Source organism: Bombus huntii, chromosome 9, assembly GCF_024542735.1.
Source record: "Bombus huntii isolate Logan2020A chromosome 9, iyBomHunt1.1, whole genome shotgun sequence".
NCBI classification, from domain to species: domain Eukaryota; kingdom Metazoa; phylum Arthropoda; class Insecta; order Hymenoptera; family Apidae; genus Bombus; species Bombus huntii.
Window position 1 is genome coordinate 8,549,091 of NC_066246.1, and position 23,089 is coordinate 8,572,179.

A 23,089-nucleotide genomic window follows, 5' to 3' on the forward strand; every position below is an offset into this window, starting at 1 on the left:
AAAATATGAAAAAGATGCTTGCTAAAAGCTAAAGTACTCCAAATTATCATCTATTAGAATGGTCACTAATTATTCTAAATATTACGGTAAATATAAATTTTGCATTATTTGTATTAAACCTTCGAGGTTTTAGTTTCGTTCTTGTTGGCCAATTCTAACGTTTCAAAAGCAAAGAAAACACAAATGCATATTCCTGACCTTCCGCAACAAGCAATTCGGTTCTGTGCTAAACGAAGATGAATACCACCAAAGCGAGATTTCAAGAGCTAAGAATTGAACACTACAAAAAATCTACGTGTTCGTCTTCAAGAAAATTTTTCGATTCTACTTACTTTCCGAAATATAAACATTTATAGGTTATAATAATGGATTACCCTGTGCATTAAACTATAGGAACAAAGTCTTAACTTCCTTCCTGAATTCCCTAATATAAATATTCTTACTTCTAGAAGTTTTACTGCTTTCTAAGTTCTTTAATATTAATATTCTTATTTTATTATTCTCTTCTTAACATTCTTTAATATCAATATATTAGATAGTATTTATTTCTCAAGTTATTCGTTTTATTAAGGAAAGAAACTTTGTTTCTCCAATCTATAATTCTCTTTATATCAGAAGTACAAATATGTAGTTCAGTGGAACATATGAGACACTGCATAATATGTATTCTTGCACATAGCAGTATTTTATATTCAATACAGTGTCATAATAAATTTTTGCTAATAGAATTTGGACGTATTTCAAGAATTTAATGTGATAAGTATATCCGTTTATAAAATTACTAATGGCTCGTTTGTATGCTGTTGACCTAGTTATTACATATGACACAAACTTATCTCTTCTACATCCAGCCTGATTGCATAAACGATATTTGCTTGTGCAATCTTGCACAGTCAGGAAGATGCATATTTTTTATTAAATAAAATACATTTCGTAAGACAGATCTGCACATTTGGATTTAATGTAGATCATGTTAGCAGGTTATAAGTATATTGCAATATATAATAATAATAGTTTCAATCAATAAAGTCTTATCAGATTTATGTTATACAATTTTTACAAATACAGCAATTTCAAATTTTATAAGCAATTTCTTAGTTTATCAATAACAAAGTTTAACTTTCTATTCTTTAATAGATTTAAAAAATCTGCAAATATCTATCGTTTATATTTTTAATTTATTAGAATTTTAAGAAAATATTCAGATTACATTAGTTATAAATAAAAGACTATAAAATATAGCTATAGTTATAAATAAAAAGTAATATATGTAGCTATTTGTTTGATAAGTCTTCTAAGTAAACTCGACAAACTCAACTCATGATAAATTTAACTCTGATAACGCCTTATTATCTTGTTTACGATGTTTAAGCAATTATCAGAAACTGCTATGCAAATTTCAATCTTTAGAAATCTCAACCCTTTCTTATAGTTCATAAACTTCTAAGATTCTTGATGACTATAAATTTATTTTTAATGCCATTGAAAGTCACATATATGGCGCTGGTGCAATATGAATAATATAATAATTATACTAGATTAATAAATAAGTAAATAGTGTATACATAACAAAACGGATAACCTGATACTACTATTTCCTTGGAAATTTGAAGTTAACCCCGGATTTCTTGCACGACAAAATTATAATATAAGTTTTCAAAATACAACTTTCTCAGATTTTAATAGTTAGCTATTATAGGTAGTATTTACCAACATTTACTTTGGTAGCTATTTGCAGGAAGGACAAAATTGTGCGTAGAAGAAATGAAATAACATTCTAGAAATCGATAGATAGACAGATATGAATCTTCGGAATAAGTGTATTCTTTTGCCAAGAAAAAGACAATCTCACTCAAGCGATGAAAGGAAATGGTCAGAGTAATATTCCTGTTCGGTTTACGCAGTTTTATTACATTGGTTACATGCAAAACATACGATAGTCTAACTACAGATGCATACATTTTTAACTTATACATCATAACTTTGTTTCTACCGGTACTATAACATTGTTGCGCAATCTTAAATGTCAATTCAATGTCACATCAATTTTATATCAAAATTTTTATATCACAAAATAGTAAAAAATTTGCACAATTTACACGACGGTATTAAGAACATGTATTGGTGACGTTATTAAATAAAATATAAACATAAGGTACGAACAAGAAAACTTACGTTTTATAACACAATCATCACGTGGCTTCGAGTTGCAGTTTCTTCAAGGATTTCAACGGAATATTTCTCAATCACTCTATTCATATAATCTGCTGTGCAACATGCAACTTACATAAAATCAACATCGCTGGTCCTCAAGTTACACCCAGCACACTAATTTACAAATCAATGGTACGTATATAAAAAAAAATATCGTCGACCGCGAAGATATCGAACCGAAGAATATGAAAGAAGTGCGATCCACGAACGTAGCGATGATTGGCGAATGCCAAACTGCAAACTAAAATCTTCGCAATCTTCGTTGGTTGTAGGATAACGAAAGGCTATTCGCGGGTTACTTTGAACTTGGCTGAATAGCGAGCGGAAGAAGAAACTTTGGCCAGAGGCCAAATCCTCCTACGCGACGTCATATTTTTTAACGTAAAACAAAAAGATTTTAACGTTACCGATAGATACATTATCGACTTTGACATGGTTAGTATAATCGAATACACAAATCGTAAAACTATGTGTGTTTTGATATCCTTACGCCTTGAATTCAGGAGAAATAAGAAATAGTTTGCAATAGGAACGTCGTAACTTGTTGCTCCGTTATTATAGCTCATACAAATAACAAAACTGGGGAAATTATTTACATATTTGTTAATTTGCCAAGTTGGCAGTTCTCAGTGTCACCTGTAATTATCCTAATGTGAGAAATATTTACAAAACCTAGTTTTCTTCCATCGATAATAAAATTACGTACCTAAATATTAGTCAAAAGTAGAAGAGATATATTAGGGAATTATTAAGAAATCTTTAAGAATTCTAAATCTTAAACTTGCACGATGATTGGAGGACATATTTGTGGCTGTTCGAATTTCGATCGTAACTGTTGTTGTCCTATTTTCAAGTTTGGTGGTTCAAAGCTGAAACGTTCGTACCAATTTCTCCAACTGTATATCGAAACCTTATATTGTCTGAAATGACTCACGGCGATGAATCGCAATATGAAATACAAAAGACGTGTTCTCAAAACAGTGACAACTCAATTAACACTTTGATCGCCGCTGAAACCACATTGGCGTCATTTGTAATATGTCAAGTGTTGATAATTGCTGCTGCCATATAAGCGTCATTTGTTGTCAGTTGTTGACAAATAAGGGCAGGTTGATTAAAGCTACGCGCTAATAACGCAGCCTGATAGAGCTTGACAAAACATAAGCGAATTCTTAGCAGAAAGATTCGAATTTCCCATGTCTTCAAGTCTCACATTCGTACACTACTCCTATCAGTACGAATGATACCTAGGAATTCTTTTATCAAATATCATATACATCTGCATAAACCGACATTCTGCCACATTTACCCCGAAACAACGTAGAACGATCGAAGCGACACGAATAAGGTCCGAAACAGGGGCAAAGCGTCGGGCAATGACAGAGCAAGAAGAAGAAGGGTTGCGTGCAGAGCGCGACGGCCGCGTTTTAAAAGCGCGCTTTGTCGCCATGCAACGGGTAACTGTACAGCCTCGGTCCGTGGCTCCTGGTCGTTTGACGGAAAGCGGCAAATTCCAGATAGTAACTGTCGTCGGCAGAATCATCGGTCAGCCTAGAAGGAAGGCATTTAATACCCTTTAGCGAGCGCGCCCGGTCGAGGCGAGTATCGCGCGAGCACGCAAGAAAGCCCAGCTCGGCGTATACAGCACAGTTAGCCTGGCTGCTTGTACAGAGACCGGCTTCTACTAAGAAATTTATATGGCGGCTTACCAGCAATTGCACAGCCACCCTGCCGCGAGTTCGTTTATCGGATGCTGCGCTAATTGGACCACCGGCCAATGCCAATGGACCGTGCTCGTGATTGCGCCTCGTGGACGCGGTCTACTGTCCACACCGAGGATTTCGTCCTTCCCAACCATTCCGCGGCAATGTTGTTCTTTTCGACGGTTTTTGTCGCAACTCCGCTGCTCCGCTGTAATTCGACAGACTTCTTTAACGAATGAGACGCGAAACGTTTCCTCATCCGGGAATTTATGGATTCGGATCGTTTGGCAAACGTACAGCAAACGTGCGATCTTAATGGAAAATAAGAGGTCTCTGTCTTTCAAAATGTATTAGGGTGAATACGGGAGACATGCTGTATTGTTGGTATTTTGAAGATGAAAGGGAAAAATGACGGATCCATTGCTTTCATATGGTTTGTTTGGTTATTTCTAATATACGAAATGTTTGTACGAAACGTCTTATATAAAACAGTTTTCCAAGAACGATATCATTACAATCTGATTCTGTTCTTAAACGGTGAATAGCTTTCCAAGAAAAAAATTCATCAGTTCCAAACAAAATCTAGTATAAATAATAAATTATTTCCAAATCATATCGAAATCTCCGACTAAACCATGTTAGATCGAGTTGTATCGTGTAAGAAAAGAATTGCGGATTTCTTCTAGACCACGCTGAATTGAAATTGTAAGAAAAATGTCGAAATGAAAGCAGAACTGGGTATACGAGTTTCTCATGCAACTAATCGAAGCCTCACGGCAATAACAGGCAGAAAAGCTGCGACTGCGTGAAATCGGTTGGCATCAAGGTGGTGCGACAAAATAGCTGTCTTGTTCGCATTCTATAGAGAAGGCACGAGCACGTCCCACCAGGTGAAATATTATATAGATGTTAGAAGGGAAAAAATGAGCGTCCTGACGGGCGGTCGTTTGTGTTAGGACCGTAAGGCAGTTGTAAAATATTTAGGAGTCATCCCGCCCAGTTGTAAAGCCAGTGCTGGGCACAATGCTCCGTGATCTTTTTCACGGCACTTCACCATTCACAATGACTGACCCATGGCTTTAAAGGTGTGTCAAGATTCTAGTATTCTTTCAGGCTACGCAAACTGCCTCTGTTTCTTTCGTTACGCTTGACTTTCGATGTCACTGGCAAAGGAATAAATGGTTAATTTTAAAATAGGTCCATGCAGAAAAAACCGACAAAATATTACAGCAATGGGTTAACAAGACATTGAAATTTTCGAATAAAACCTTTCTTGTCGAGTTGTGTCTTAGAGTCGTTTATTAACTGCTGTGCTGTGTATATGTATGAATTTACATCCTTTGTCAAACTCTGTTTTAATATAAATTATATAGATTTAATATAGTTATAATATAGAAATATAGATTGACAACGTAAAATATAGATTTGGCAGCTCTGAAAAAAAACTCATCTTCTATTAGATAGATTTAATATTACGTGCAACGTATAAATTATTGTTAGGAATGTTGGTACGATCAAAAATACAAAATAGAGAGTCTATATTCGACTCAATTTCTGAATATTTGTTTCTTACGAATAGAAAATTAACGAAATGACAAATTTTACGAATCAAGTTGTTATTAAATGATTGATATTAAATCGAAAGCTGGTAACTTATCTTGTAATACATAAAGTGCTTGGGAAATAAGAGGTCAGCAGCTGATACTTCAAGTACCAGGTGATCGAAGTAGAGAATCGGAAGAGACACGTGTTCTGCAGTGAATATCGAAGAATTGATCTCGTGTAGAGATCGCAATTTTAAGCTATTCGAATGTTCCACCTTTCTATCTGCCACAGCTGTAACAAGATTATAAACTAGAAGAAAGTTGGTTCTGTCAGTCAAGCTTGGATAGTTACATTGTCCATTTTCTTTAGCCGTTCAGCTACGTAGTAAAGTTGTTAACGTCTATCAGATGTAAGAATTCCTAAAAGAAACGCAACAGTCCCTAAAATATATCTGAATTGCTTTACTTCTATAAAAATTTCTATAAAAGCGCAAGCAAATAGATTAATTGTTAATATAATTAAATCATTGAACAAATATTATTAACTGGCTATATATTATACGTATAATACATTATTTTCATATTTAAACGACCAAGATATCAACTCTGAAAATTAATACCTCGAAAATGGTTTGTATAGAAGGTCACAGATATATCGCGTTTTGAAAAGAAAAACGCTTAGATTATCACTTATAAAATATGAGAAATAAAGATCAATGTGATCAATGTGTTCTTAGTAATTAATCGTTTCAGTTCGATATTTCATACACAACGATCTTTCTATCTTTGATCTTTGATCTTAATGCTCGCTACGCTCGCTGAAATATTTTTCCATTTTCATCTATCAATTTCTTAGCTTTTATTAATTTTGATCTTTTATTATACGCTAAATTACCAAACGTTAAACGATTGAAAACATAGATTCGTCACACAAAACTTGGATAAAAACCTTATACGTTGTGAAAGCAGCTGATAATTGTAAAGAAAAATGCAGTAATAAGTGTCAATTATCATTGTTACAACGCGAACGCTTGTTTACCGCAGTTTCATCGACGGCTCGATATTTCGACGATGATTTATAAATCGGATGAAATTCACGGCGGTACATCGATGAGAACCGCGAGAAAGGAATGCCGATGCAGGCAGCTACAGTTGACGAGGGCATTAAGTAGAGGAGGAGAGGACATCAGAAAGAGGGAGACTCACATTGTAAATTAATGCCGGGACTCTTTAGCTAAATTAATTGCGCCAATGGTAATTACACTTAGAACGCGCCGGTCTGTTCGCATCCTGCTTTAAACGGTGCTAGTACTTCTTCTATGAGCTGTTTTCTTGCGTTCTCTCGTCTCCTCCCATTTTGTTCTGAGAGCGTACCAGCCTCTCTTGTACAACGACAGGGCCGTGTGCCAACCTGTTCGACGATAGTCACAGTCTCCATTGACTGTCCGTACAAGCGTGAAACACGTGTTCGCACACGCACAAATATAATTAGTTGGACATTTTTGCGGAGACCGAGGCGATACTATGTTTGTTCGCCTCTTTCACTTTGCGACACGCATACCACAATTGTATTTGTCGTCGGGAGGTACTATTCAAGCGAATCAAACGTGTTCTGGTTTTGTCTACAGTTTCCATAGTCTTTAATGCGATGAACGTCTGAAGCCCGTTGATATGTCATCCCATTTTCTTAGAACGAGACGATCGACGTTGTAGTCGAAATTCGTGTAACAGACTTTCACGATTCCTTTCTTTTCTCTAGAGAACATTGTCCTTGTATCGTCGTTCTTCGATATATACAATATAATATCGCAAATTAATAGGAGATATTATTTTTAAATTAACAGATAGTACATATTAAATTCGAAATTTATTTCACTATTCCTCTTTCTTTTCCATGGGACATTGTCCTTATGTTATTAGTTTTTTATTATCTATCGTATAATATTATAAATCAACTGTATAAATCAACTGTTTATTTTTATTATTTTTAATTCATTTTCCAAATATATATTAAAAATAACGAGGAAGAAATAAATACGTCAAATTTGAAATAAATCTAAATTCCAGTTTTTGGACCAACATCGAACATTTATTAGAATCTTGCAATTTTATATGGAGAATATATATATCATTGATATGGAACGAGTATATTATATATTTCCTGCTTATTTTAAAAGTCGTACATATATACATTACATTATATTGTAAAACAAGTGCCTAGGTAATATGTAGCCGCACACGGCGGGGTTGAAAGTTCATGATGGTCATTTTCACGGCGAATTACATAGAGTTGCGGATGATAGGTCCGCGACGTTTGCTCCGAAAGGAAAGGTCCCCTTTGTGGATGAAAGAAACGGCAAACACAGGGAGAACTACCGAGAGAGGAAGAAGGACAAGGCAGGAATGGAGAGGAATGATGCAAAGGGGGAGACGAACCGAAGCTTGGCACAGAGTCTGTTTCTCATGCTATGCTCCACGGGTATTGGAAGGTGCAGGAAGAGAAATCGTACGGCTGAGAAATCTGCGACAAAATGGAAGAGGGACGAGAGAAGAGATGGAACGACGAAGAGACGAAAAGGGGAAAAGAGATGAAAAGAGACCTGTGTAGGTAGAAGCACGGGGAAAGAAAGGAGGAAAGAAAGGAAGAAAGAAGAAGGAAGAGAAAGAAAGAAAGAGAGTCGTGAAGGAAAAGGCGATGGTGGTAGGCGGAGAAGGGAAGAGGAGGACCGTTTATCGGACATACCTTGGGGCCACCCTGGCGTCTAATTGCGTGTAATGCACTCCCGACTTGCCAAGCCTCGAGTTGCCGCCAGAGGAGAGTCGAGCGAAAAACTCGGGTCGCGCAACGGCAAAACCCTGGCGATCGCGAGGACGCGGTGCTATGTCCGGCACGCTCGGACCCACACGACGAAGATGATCGGGACACGAGGTGCTGCTTGACGAGGACAGTGAAGACCACGTTCTCCAGGACATCGATCTCCACGTGCACGGGAATATCGTGTCTTTTCCGCTCGGCCCGCGTCCTAGTCCATTGGAATGTCACCACCACCTTCGAACTGCTAAAATGAAGACGTGTTCTTTGCCGGGTTCGAACCACCTGGGAATATGATTCTTGATCGCGGTCGTCGATGCTTGTTACTAGATTATAAGATTCAAATAAACTGGACGAATGCCGTGTTTCAAATCTGTTAGCATGTTTCGTTGCGAATGGGATAGGATCGGTATCGATTGTTCGTTAGATACTTCACTTGCGTTTATTGAGAGTTAGTAACAAATTAGCGATGGAAGTTTATGTTACGCTTCTAGAAAAAGGTTTGATACAAAGTCAATCTATAAAGAAAATTTAGAAAGTTTGTTCATATTTCATTTTTAGTCAAATATACACATAGTGAATTAAAACATTTACCTTTGTATCTCACAATTTAAATAATAAAATGATCATTTCGTTACTAAGGGTACATGAACATTTAATTGCAACGTCTCATTGCCTTCTTATGATCATTTATAAATCAAATTCGGCAAGAAGTAAAATCTTTGACTAGATCACCTAAGCTACTACTGTCGAGTTAACACTCGACACCATTACTAACAAAAAAGATACAAAATCTTATAAAAACTTGTTACAAAATCAAAAGATATAAGAATATAAGATATGAGAAAGATACAACAATTATATAAGAACAAGTTATAAGAATGTATCGTACAGCTCGAGTATAAAAACAACTTGCTATATGCTCAAGGCAATTGTTTCATTATATATATAGTATAGACGGAGTTTAGGTCACGTCAAACAGTCATCTCCGATAATTTCATCTACTTTTATAGGATGGCGCTTAGTCTCTCTAGAAATCAGAAGTTCCGAATTGAAAATGAGTTTAAAAGAGAACGTTTGGATTCTCACAAGGCGGCGTCCTTTAATCGCGCGATGATCTCCTCGAGGTCTTCTGAAGAACCGGTGGGGAGTCATCCGGTGGGGCGAGAGACAACTACGACGGCGATCATTTAGCGTAGCTAAGATCTGTCGGTAGAAATTTTTTGTCGCGACAGCTTATTATGAATAATGATTTATATCTGGTCTGGTAGGGTGTTCCTCTCAATCGAGTGAACGAGCCGCGGCTACAGGGTCGAAATAAAGACAGATTAAAGGGGGTCGTGACAGAGCAAGGGAGACCAACCGAGGGGTTAATAACGGTCGCGTGTTGTAATACCTGCCATTATCCACAAACCGACCGCCTAACAAGCTACCTGCTAATAATACATGACGACGCGGCACACATGATCACGTGCGTGATCTTTTTACTTGACTCCCCTCGAATTTTTGTCATTGCGATACCTAATCACCAGTACGATAGTTCTAGTCGATTGATCGCGATATACGCAGATCGTGGGAGCTGTAACGACGATTATAGCACGACGTATCGAAAGTAAGCAGAGAAACGTGAATCATTATTTAGTGAAGCATAATATATGGATACATTGGAAATACAATGAGGTGTAAGGCGTAGATTCTTTAAGAAACAAAACTTTGCCGTTACAAATATTTTATTCACACCTATGCTATAAATGATCAAAAACAGTTGAATTTCGTTAATAGACTTTCGTTCGATTTCTTTCTGGAATAAAGCTCTCTTTCTATAAGATCTGAAATCAAACAGAAGATACGAATGATAGATAAACGATATATCTAGTAACATACGATCATTTGAATGTTTTTAACTACGCAAGATAAATTCTCTATTTATTTTATTTTGAATTAACTATTTCATTCTTTGCTCTCACTTTTTACACATCTCATTGTCGAAGGAACGAAGATCTTTCCAGAATCCCGGTTTCATCTTCGATTTCTAGATAAACATCGACAATGGTAAAAAAGCTAAGATTATTATTAGATAGATATTCTTTCCTTTAACAAGCCCGTTACGTAGAACTAAAAGTCGAGTTAGGTGAGCCACGTTTGTACTTTTCTAAATATGTGCTGTTTCGATCGGAAAGTTCTATAATGAAATCTTGTCGAGCTAAAACAGAAACAATCTATCGACAGTTATATCTTCCTTATAATAAGGAAGATCCACTTGCACAAGTTATTCTTCGAATTAACGCTTATTACAGAAGACCAAGGTAAAGCAAATCAGCTTTGTTAACGTAAGAAGGCAAGTAGGTGGCTGGATCCGCGCAAAAGGTACTCCGCAAAAGTCAATTAGTAACGGAACAATTATATCCGGTCGAATGGATCGCTTCCAATCTCTTCTTGCATTACCTTCCTTGCACAACTTGGCTTCACCTGTCATCGGCCAACGATCCGCCAGTGAAATAATCAACCGAATGAAGAGAACGAGAAGAAGGTGGAGAAGGAGCAGCTTTTACGAGTTGTGAAATGACAGGGCGCAAGTATGACCATCAACTTCTCACCGATAGTTTTCCGTCGCTTGCTAATCCTTTTTCTTTGTTCCTCTGGGAATAGAGAGATTTCTTTGCGCGTTATTCAGTATAACTCGGGTGACATGATTTATGAGGAAACTTAATTAAGTTGACGAAAAAGTGTGTATTTTACGGTGAATGATTTTTGTAATAAGACTGCGGACATTTATGTAAATTCATATTGTTATAAACACTGGTGAAATGGTACCTGGGCAGAGATTACGTTTTGTTTCCCAACTATTATAACAGAAGTACTTATCTTGGATATTTTATATATCTTCACACAGTACGTGCATTCTGCACATTTTTGCACACTTGAATTTCTCACAAATCCATGAAATGTAAAAAGCTGCAGTCTAGTAATACGTTTGTAACTTACGAATGGAAGGGAAATTTGTTGAAATTAATCATCGCTTTTGTTAGCAACCATAATAATTTTAATAATAATTCGTAACATCGTTAACGTATATTTGTATAAATATCGATCTAACATAAAACTATTGACGAGGTCGCCTAATTTGTTAATAGGAAGTTGCCTTATTTTAATTTGTTAGTTGAACGTATCGATGACGATAGGAAATTTCGTTTATTCTACCGATTGACTATGACGCGCTTACTTTCACGTATTCAATTCTTAGTATGAAAATTTCAACCCTAAAAAGTTTCTTTAAGCAACCACGATTTGTAACATTAATCGACTTATTAGAAGTTTTACAACTTGTTTACTGAACTTTAACTTCGACCATCAATAAGCTCGGTACAAATGGACGTTCGAACATTGATGTTCGTTCGTCGGCTATTGGAAGAGAAACAATGTACTTAGAAGTTTCTCAATCGTTTTGTAGCGAGCATGGCCTGCCTCCATCTATGCGTGTGCACAGTGGATCCGTTCGCTGGTCGGATGCAATTACGGATCGGGGCCGGACCGAGAAAAACGCCCAGTGCATCGCTTGCCAATTACTGGAAGGAAAGGCAAGGGAGTCTCCAATTTGCTACTAACTTCTCTCAACGAAGGGCGGAAGCGGCACGGAAGGGTGTGGCACCCAGTTACCGAACGCGAATTGCACGGAAGCCTTTGCGAATGTGAACTGAGTGCAACAGTATTTATTAATCTCTCAAATGATCACTCTTGAAGAAATTAATTGTGCAAATTGAAGTAAATCAATTTGAGCGCGATAATAATGATCCACAATGTGTTGAATTAAAAGTACGTACATAATACGTAGATTAGGGATTTAATTTATATTTAACATACGAAATGCTCGGTTGAACGCATTTTTTACTTAAATTATGCGAAACATTGCCGGGAGAAACACAATGTAACATTTTGACGTGTAACACGAACGTTGATAACGTTCTGTTACAATGGAAAATAACAAGCTTTCTTTATCGCGTATTTCACGGTAGAAAATGTGATCGATTGGCGTACGTGATGGTGAAACTGATACTAAAGATAGGCACGCAAAGTACAAATGTCAGAGTAAATCAATAATATAAAGGAACGTTGCTGCGAAACACAGAGCAAGTACTATAATAAATACACTAGATCAGAAGAATTCTAAAATTAAACAGAACAACGTATAAATACTACACTTTGACTGGAATATTAAACCTACTACGAAAATGCTATATCAAAAATACATCCAATGTTAAAAATAGAATTCAATAATGTTACAAATAACCACTAATGTATACAACAATATGTAAACGAAAGAACTGTTTGGCCAACTTAAAATAAATTCACTGAAGAAGGTTGCAAATTTTGATCTGTCGTTGTTCTTTGATGGATCAATCCTCAATGATATTTTTAATCGATAGAACGATCATCTGATCATATCGACTAAATGTTAACATATTTCGCATTGATTACACAAAGATACATCTGTTTCGTATGATCGCTTAATCGTTCATATAAAAGTACGTCGTCCTTCTACTTGTCTATAACGTATTATTTCCTGCTTCTCCTATCAAGTACCTCATCGATTATAGCAATGTTTTAAAAGGATAATCGTAAATCTAAATACAACAATTTTGTACAAGGTGGATATACTTTAAGGTAATCAACGGTGAAACGATATTACGAAAAAAAGGTATTTTTACGTGACCAGCAGGAGATGTGTTAATAAGCAAATCAGCTCGTTTCGTAAACGAGAATAAGGTGGACGACGTATCGTTCGAGCGATACGATGGCATACAGATCATTCGTTTCGAGGACGCGGAGTCGGAATGAAAGAACGTGGGTGCGAGACACGAGCGAGCTGTGTCGAGCAGGTAATCGAAAATGCGATGCGAGTGCCACGCCGGCGGTCTTTGTCGGCAAGCCTGCACGAGCAAATGCAAAAGGCATGAATGCAGTTGAAACGGCACGAGCCGGCACGAAAGGCGTACGGTAGAGAACGACGTCTGCTGACGCAGACCGAGGCTTCCTCTTTGGCCAGACTTCCTGTCAGAAATGATCGTCGCGATTCGCGCGAGCCAACCGTTCATTCCGACCTTATGATTACATTCTCGATCAGCTCCAGTGATCAAATAATGCCACTCACTTGTCATCATTTTCTTTTCTATTCGTACAATTGTCCTTTAATGTCGTCGCACCCTGATAGAATAACGTTGCGTGTCTTAATATTGTTTCTAGTGTAGGTAATATTATTACTTTACTATTTTTACAATATTATAATAGAGATTTATAATATAAATAGAGATTTGATTTATCCTCTAAACGTTCCAACGAGCATTTTATTTTGTACATTTTTACGAATTAGATACGTTAACTACATTTTTTATAATTTCCATTAATTCATAAATACGCGCAGTCTATTAATAATTAAACACACGATTTGAGTATTACGAAATATTAGTTGTCTAAAGTCACAAATGACAACTTTTAAAATAACATTCTTTATATTCTGATTATAAGTGCCACTTTTACAGGTGTATATTGAATCAACTTAAATAATATATTGAATCCCATAACTTTCATTAAATTGTATACGTATTTTACACCGTACAGTCAGAGAACCCAAAATAAGGCGTAGTAACAAGCGCATCATGAATGAAACCCGTGGAATGTCATTGAGAAACAGCATGAACGCAACACGATGACATTAGTATATGCCAACGCATTATCTGCTTACTTCGTTACGTTACGTTCCTTTTCGACAAAATCGCAAAACGGAACTCAGCCGAATATATATAGAACCGGTATTAATTTTATGCAAATACTTGCGAGTTTCGAAAATTCATTTTCTCAATAAACTCGTTTGATTCGCTCGATCAAGTACAATAAAGATTTATACGAGTTAAGAGACTTTTCCTTCGAACCTTGGTATTCTGCTAATTCGATGTGATGCACGAATCATCGTAGGTGGTCGAAGATGGAGGTGTGGGAGTTCGTTTCACGATGCCGAAAATCGCGACATCTTCGACACCGCATCGACATCCGGAGGAAGGCGCCTCGGTTGCGCATATTAATTATGCTACTTATCGATGCTAATTAATTCTTCTAATTAACTAGGCGACGCAGTAACGCGCCGTTAACGCCTTTCATTTATATATCATATGGCACATAGACAACTTTTACATATTTCTTTGCGTCATACTGGCCTCCGATATCAAAAAGCTTTGCTTCGATTATTATGCAAATCGATCAACGCGTTTCACCGATCGTTTATGCGCATTTATGGATCACTCGATACACAAAAAGGAAATAAGAACGTCACAAGTGAGAAAAGTCTTTTCGTTTTTTACATTTTCACTTGTTAACCAGGGAGAACGAGTTAACTCGTTACTCGGATTTCCAATCTCTTGAATATAACAATTTCTTTATTTATACATGGATCTATTAGTTTTTAATATGTAGCATAGTGTGTCATACAGTGAATAAAAATCGAAATAATCATTGTTCGATTTTGGTCTTATTATTCGATGATATCATCAGTCTGTAAATAGCATAAATGTAAACAATAATTCCCCCTAAAATCGATAGAGGATTAGTAAACATCGCTTGTACATTAAAATTTAATCGCATGAAAATTAGCTCACTCACTCAATTATATATTCTTGTTTTCCAATTCTTGTTAAATAGCGTTTGTTACATCTTAAATATAAAGAATTTGAGCAAAGATATGTACAATGTTAATTTCTAATTTAAAAATTCCTTTCTTTTTTTAAAGAACGATCTTAAAAGAAAAGGATCCAAATTATCCTATAATTTTAATTGTTCTGTGTCAAGAAGATATTGTATCACATTGCTATATAACTTTTTTCTGCTACAAACTATTACATTGGATGTTGTTTACTTTTCTAGCAAAATGCATTCGCAATCGCGACTTGGTCGAGGAGTGTAATTCTGATTATATTTATTCCAAACAAATTTTTTAAGTTATGGAAACTCCCTGTCCTTTGCTAAGTGTCAACACAATATCTTATGGAATAAAAGGGGGGATAAATGACTTGTGCATGATCCTTACGAAATAATAGAAAGATCGTCCTTGGTATCAACACTATTTGCTTGAACGTCACCGCGTGTGGTTGGCCAAGGAAATAAATATTCAACTGAGCCAAAGGGTAACGAAAATATTAACAAAAATTTACTCGTGTCACATGCTTTGATATCAAGTTTCTATAAAACTGTATATTCGAATTATACGCATTTGTTGATTTTTGTCCCGAATCCTCATTCAAATGCCGCACTGTGGAACGTGGAAACGTGGTCTGCAAACCTGCGAACGTCGTCTGCGAACGTGGACTGCGAACCTGCGAACGTGGACTGCGAACGTGCGACCGTGGCAAACGTGGTCTACGACCACCAGCGAATTTTGATTTTTATTCCGAATTCTCATTCAACCGCCGTACTGTGCGTGTCATTTCCATTAAAAATAAACCATATCGTACTTATATTTGCAAAAGTTAAGATTGACCCAATTAGAATGTCATCGTTAGTTACTAATTCTGAAATTATAAATATTCTTGGCTAAGAGACCAGGACAACAGATTAAACAGGTCAAATAGACGGATTAACAGATTAATAAATATAATACTAAAAAAAAAAAAAACGGAATCCCATTTATTAATACATTCAAATCATTTTCTCTTATCAGAACTCGCGAGATATATGAATTTCTACTGATAAGTTGACGAAATACGCGTAACGCGTTTCCGTGACGTAGCGTTACGTCACTGGGAAACCCGGAAAGGATAGGGCGGTATTCTTCCGACGAATATTTCCGACAGTATCCCTTTGGCGCAAAAACCAGAAAGGAGATCCGGTAGGCTGGTTGTTTCGTCGAAGGACAAGATTTTTGCGTCGGCGTGCGCTGCCGTTAAAACGACAAATTATCCATCTTGTAGTACAAGGTTCCTCCACCTAACCGATAGAGTAAAGATTTCTGAAGCAGGGAGGAGGGCAGATCCATCCCTTCCAACGTTCTGCGGATTCTTCCCGGACAGATTTGGTGGGAGAGATGGCTGTCGAGTGGGAAACCCGGAGTGGCGAACCATCGGAGGGGAAGTGGATTGACTTACGAGAGATTCTTGCACAAGTGCTCGCAATGCAACGGCGAGAACCTCCCGCAAAAGGATTTACGACATTACTTTCATTCTTCCTCTAGAGATTTTGTCCGGGCCGATTTCTAAGGGCTCGTGTGCTTCTCACCGTCAATGACTACCTGTTTCCATTTCTGACAAGATTTAATTAACGTGCTACGAGGCTCCGATTCCTTAGACACCGTTTTAATACCGACGCTTGTTGCTTAGAATGACACGTTGAAATCGATATGTGTGATACGATTGTAGTGGAAAAGTTTAGAACCTGATTTGGGTTGGGTTTGGGTTATCGAGACGTAGCATTGTTTATTTAAATTATATATCTTCTACTTCTTTCCAACGATTTCATTTCGTTCTTCAAATTATCCTCGAATATATGGTGTGATAAATAGTAAAAATGTTCTAATTTAACCAGGCTTTCTTGTTACCTCTTATCGGTAGTTTTAAAGTATTTTCAAATAATAAGATATGACGAGTAGTGAAATTAGTTTAGTCTTTTAAAGCAAGTAAAAGTATTCGTAGCTCTGTCCGTTACATTTTATCTTCTAATTTTTCACGTTATATGGTAGTCGGTGTTTTAATAGAAATGTAAAGTAATCTGAGTAAAAGCAATCACAACTACCATAAAATGAACAGGATTGATGATTCATTAATCAATCAATGTTGAGGTAAAGTCTCGATCAAAACTTGTGCCAGAGAAGTTAACTCAAACTTCAATTTGCTTTTAAAATTGCAACATTTCGAATCGTAATAGCGTGGTACCAAAATGGCGCACGCAGTGGCACTCCGCTAAAAATTACCGGATACGGATTCTTTTAAAACTTATAATTATAGTCCTATGGTGAAATGAAGTATTAACATATCACGGAAATATTCGATCTCGTACGTTGATCACGTTATATGGAAGAATTCGATGTTTAGACATCTGAGAACTTGAGCAACATTGAGGCTGAGACAGACTCACTACCGACAGGGTCGATGTCCGGCGAAGGCCGCTAACGACGCCTAATCTTTTCCAAGAAGTTGTCACAACTCGCCGCTCTTCTGGTATCGAGCCACGTTCAGGATCAGCTTAAGCTTCTCGATGTACTGTACTTGGAGTAACTTATAACTTATCCAATGAACAAACAGCAGCGATTAACGTAACTTTCAAATGCTATTAATATATCGATTTCGTTCTTTTTTTTCGGAAAAAATATAAAAATTGGCGGGAATAAGAACTTAGAGCGTTGTTTCATTTCAACAATTTAATGGTACTTTCTTTTTAGAGAAAGTGCGGCTGTTCTCTAAGATGTGAGGTATATGGTATAATAAAGGGACAACAATGCATCTATTACATGTATTGTATATTGTTTCTGAATCGACATAATTCAGATGAGAGTGAGTGATTGGTATTATATAATTTTTGTCAAATAGTTTGAATATTAAAGAACTGTCTTTACTAATTCCATCTGCTAATTCAAATTTTGTAACGATATTGTATTCCAGAATCTAAAATGAATTATGATACATTATAATAACCTCTTATAATATTATTTTCAACTTTTATTAAAGAATTTAGCGCTTCAAGTCGAATTAAATTTTATTTCAAATACTACTCGAGTAGATTTAGACTATATGTTACTCATCAAGTAGTCGTTAGTAAAATTTTGGAAATTTCTATATTAAAGACGCGCTTTAATCTATATAAAATTAATATAAAACATTAATTACGAACGTTAACAAATCCATTTTTTCATGTTACTATTCTAAATCAAAGTAGCCGATTAATAACATCCTCACGGCAACTAATGTCTTGTCATTTCATCCCTAATCTATTCTACATGTGTATATCTATTTACCTTTTTTACTCTTTGCAATCCATCAACTGATTCGCCATTTTGTCGCGATGTTGTAATAATAATGGCTACCTGTTATACATTTCCAGTAAGCTCGCTACTGAAAAAGTATGGGCTGCACTTGGAATCCTTGTGCTGAGATTTCATTTGCATGATACCGTCTTGGAACACGTCCAACGTGTAACAGAATTCTGTAAGTAATAGAAACTGGACACTCATAGATATATCTTAGCTGAAGTCTGTCCTGGCTGTTTTAAATGAATACGATATTCGTTATTTTCAAAGGATGCACAATACAGATTGAAGTGGTTAGGACAATTTCAAATCTGCCTTTCGAGCATCCTGGTCCAGGTACTGATCTGTTGGAGGCTGATGGGGCGTGGCACCAGAAGATGCGGGTTCTGCCATTGGCTCGTACCTGTTAAACCATTCACTGGTACAATTGCTCTCTCTCTCTACTACACCGATACTATAACTTTATCGATCGCTTCACACTCAAATTGAAAGGTCAAATAGTGCTGCTGTTCCAACCAGTGGTGATTTTTATATCTCTTCGAAAGTGTAATTCTACAGTAATTCATCTCAATTTGTTTGGAATGAGACGATATATAAGATATTCTTTTAGACTCTTAATGCTACCAGACTAGTTTTTGTTCTTTATCTGCCTTACTTATCTGCAGTCGTGCATAAATACAGCAGATATATATCAAGAGAAAAAGTAGGCAAGTGTTTATGTATATCTTCACCTGCATCTTTTTAGTGCACGTTCAACTTTTGAAAGGAATTCGTTCCACGTACGAGAATGAAATCGTGGAAGGCATAGCCTGGTTCCGCGTAAAGTGTCGCCAATTCCAGCAAATCATGAAAATTCATAGGTATCGCTTTCACGGAACGAATTACGAGACAGCCTGGCAGTTTTTCCACGAACCAGCTCAAGTGAAAGAATCGAAGGCAAACCTGTTGTAAAAGAGTTGTAGTAAATATTATTTATTTATCGAGTCACTGACGATCGGTTGATGGAACTTTAAAAGATAGTGTGTAGGCTAAGAGGTAGATTTTGTCATCAATATCAACAAATCCATCGTCTTCCTCTATAGTCTTGTCTTATGGACTCCGGAACATACAGAGTGTCCCAAGTTTAAGCGATCGGGAAACAAGAAGAAGTTGCATAAACACGTGTCTGTGACGCTTTATTACGTTAAAAGAAGTTGACTTGTATTTCCATTTCAAAGTGCCGCCCTTCGTCTCGAACACAAGTTTGTCATCATAGGGAAATTGAGTCTATTACGCTTCGAATTTCATGTTTATCTTGCTGTTGCAATTGTGAACAAATGCTGATTTATTCAATGAATGAACCATTAATCTTTTCTATTGCTTCTTGTCGCGAATTGATTCTTGCACGATGCACAATCGCTTTCGCTATTCCCCACTGATAAAAGACTAACGATGTAAGATTTGATGACCTCGTGAAACAAATAATGTGTTCTTCCCGATCAATTTTTCACGATAATGTTCTTCTAATGCCTTTAGGTTTCGCATTTCTGTTATAACTTTTTTATAAAACGTCAGCAGACTTATGTTTATAACATATTTTTTCTTATCTCCACCTATAGGACATATTGGAGACATTTGATCGTTTAAACTTCTGGGGCACGTTACATAATTGAAGCTTGACAAACAGCTTTTACGACTGATAATAATGACAGTTGTTTATTTGTGTAACCCCGTTGAGCAATTAAAAGTGATAAATTACGTGATACTGATTAAACAAATAACGAAATTATCGTCAAATAGATGTTTACACGAATTGCTTCCTGTTTGCCCTCTTAAGCATGCTATATCTATTTAGTATTAACTTTTTGGATTATACCACGCGTGTATAAATATGAATTAGAAGAAGTCATATAATAACGTTAGTATAACGTATATTAATAATTTAACTTATGATAAAGGATACGCAATTTTTTGATGCAACATAAAATATAAAAAATGAATTTTACGCAACATGATATTGTGAAATTGTTACTAACAGTATAATAATAATAATAATAATAATAAACAGTATAATAATTTTAGTCCTATATTTGTTAGTTTAGGATTTTATAAAACTAATCTTCGAAAATTTCTGAGAAATTTTATCTTTATAAATAAAGTTTCTAATTTTAATTAAAGAAATTATAGTAAATTTTAAATTAAATTACGATTAATACGCCTATTAATTTCTAGCTATCTGTACTTAGAAATGTCTTTCATTTTAGTTCTCATGCACGAATTGTTAGGTATCTGCAGGTTCTTATTAATAGATACACATAGAGTCGACCGTAGCAGTTTAATTTTGAACGAACTCTTACAGTTTACGAAGTACTACAATAAAGAAAGTAATTAAATAAGCTTAATAAAATTAATACTATCCATTTACTACTTATTTTTTCAAATACATATGTTTTATTGATTTTTGCGTGACAGTATTAATACAAAATATTTTGATCAGATAATAAATAAATAAACGGATCCGAAAATTTACGATTACCTTAATATTCTAAATTCAAATTACTTCTCATGTTAAATCACTGAGACGACTAAAATATTGATTTTATCAATATCAAACTTATTTCTCTCATATATGTGGTGCACGACGTGATAATCGTCCCGCTGAGATGCATCATTGTATGAGTATTGAACTCCTGTTAAGATATCAAACGTTTGATTAAGTTAAAAATAAAATTAATCGTCAACATAACTTGATGCAATTTCCGTAATAAATGTTTTTGGCGTCGGTAGTAAGTAAGAAGCTTACATCTTGTTCTCTGATCGTTATATAAGTCACAATTTACATCAACTTGTATCCAATTGATACAAAAAGTAAGAATACGTGATATGTATAGAACATTTGTAAAGAATCTACTCAACTTAATAGGTCATTTAGCAAAATGTGTTCTTAGTTTTCAATAATGAATTTTCAAAAATTTTATCGGGAATTGAATGAGAAAAAATTAAACATGATAAGACAAAATCATAATAGCCTAATATGTAGGTACATTACAGCACTACGAAGTTTAACAATTATGTTTAATGACAAACATAAATATATATGTGTAGGTACATTCCGTAAGAGCTGACTTTAATGGCGTAATTTAATATCCTTATCTGTTAGATTCTTATCTGTTAGTATTGTTCATTAGCCATAATTTATAATTTGTATATGTGATATAAAACAAATGTTACTTATCATATTTCTGCGGAATTTATGTGGAATTTACGATATTGTAATATTATGTAATTCAATCTAAAAATAATCTTTATTCCATCGAGAATAAATTTTATACGTAAAAGCACATATTCTGTTAGATATATATAGCTGAAAGTAAGACAAACATCAAGAATAATGAAATTACGTTGGGGGCTTCATTTCCGCTGAAATTTTATTTGGAAATATACACGTGAGTTTGCCAAATTCGCAACTAGATAGGAATGTACAAGAAATTGTTCTACGAAAGATTTATGATTTTCTCGAAAATAAAACCTCCAACGCAATTCTGTTGTTCCTGGTTTTCGTCGTATTTCGAGACATAAAATCTGTCAATCTTCGCTTCTGCCACAAATTTAGACGGTGTTTATATACATACTTTTAGAAATAGTTCTTCAAAAATAGACTAACAAAACGTAATTCTAAAATAGCTTGCACATTTAATGATCTTTAATCGTAAACGTGAAAGAAACAATCTATCAGATTTTTAAAAGATACGAAAAATTGAATAAAACAACATACGTAATATGATACACCAGTCCAAACTTTCTTCTTAAAATTACACAGTGAATTATCATTCATTATTTATTACCTAATTAATAATAATTATTACCTAATTAATAATTAACATAATTTGACCGAGCAATTGACGCAACATTTAAATATAAGAAAAACCAAGAAAGACACTTTTCACTCGGTTTAACGCCAAGATTTTCCCACGTTTCTACTTCTACGAGATCAGCTCTATATTCCTTGCCCTAAAAACGAGAATCTCGAATTTTCAACTGAAATAACGATATACAAAAAATGTTATCGTATCACGCATCTTCCTAATCACAATTCATTATTCGATAATCGTATCATCGCTCAAATACTGTTATATTAATCAAAATAATCAGTCGCGATAATTCAATGTGTATCAGGCTAAGTATCAAGGTTTAAGTAGATAAAAATTGAAAGGAAGAGAATGAAAGAAAGGGGAGGAGGAAAAATAATTCTCGCGGTGTTCAGGAAAAGCGTTCACGTGAAAGGCGCACGCTCGATTTACATGGAAGTAATAACACGCCCGCGCACTAATTTGCATGCAAATAAAGGTCGCCAACGAGAGAGCGCAGACGCCCCACTCTCACGCGATTCTGAACACGGTCGCAGCAGAACACATATCTACATAGTGGCGCGGAGGAGGCACCTATGTGTACGTTGTTACCAATACGACGCTAACTTAGACCGATATGCACAACCGTCCGTCTTGTTCTCGGTGATCTTTCACGACGGCAGTTCGTTTCTAGCATCGTTCGCAACTCAGCCACGCGTGATCTTCCAAAATTTTCCGGAAATTGCGTCGCGACACGTGTCTCGAGCTTTTCGCCGGATATCCGTCAGGTAGGACAAGACAAGCCGAAGTGGTGGCCAGCCGTTTAACCAGCTTACTGTGTCGTTCGCGCTTCTGGCACCGTTATTCCGTCCTTGAAAAGATACCAGTCTTACAAGAAGCATCTAGACATTGAGAAGCCGCAGTGTTCGTGGGATCGTCAGATTCCATTGATCCGATCGATTCCTGGACATTTAACCAGAAACGCC

At 35.9% G+C, this 23,089-nt stretch overlaps 2 protein-coding genes across 2 annotated transcripts in view; one reads left to right on the top strand and one right to left on the bottom strand.

Moving 5' to 3' along the window:
• The window catches only part of LOC126869238 (Kv channel-interacting protein 1), a 178,251-nt gene extending 175,952 nt beyond the window's left edge, over window positions 1-2,299 (bottom strand). Inside the window, exon 1 of the mRNA XM_050625506.1 lies at window positions 2,176-2,299. The gene's annotated coding sequence lies outside the window, so the exon portion shown is untranslated. The remainder of the gene's footprint in view (window positions 1-2,175) is intronic.
• LOC126869224 (uncharacterized) overlaps window positions 1-22,487 on the top strand; it is a 30,316-nt gene extending 7,829 nt beyond the window's left edge. Inside the window, exons 12-13 of the transcript XR_007690849.1 lie at window positions 11,725-18,454; window positions 18,547-22,487. The gene's annotated coding sequence lies outside the window, so the exon portion shown is untranslated. The remainder of the gene's footprint in view (window positions 1-11,724; window positions 18,455-18,546) is intronic.
• The last annotated feature ends 602 nt before the right edge of the window (window positions 22,488-23,089 follow it).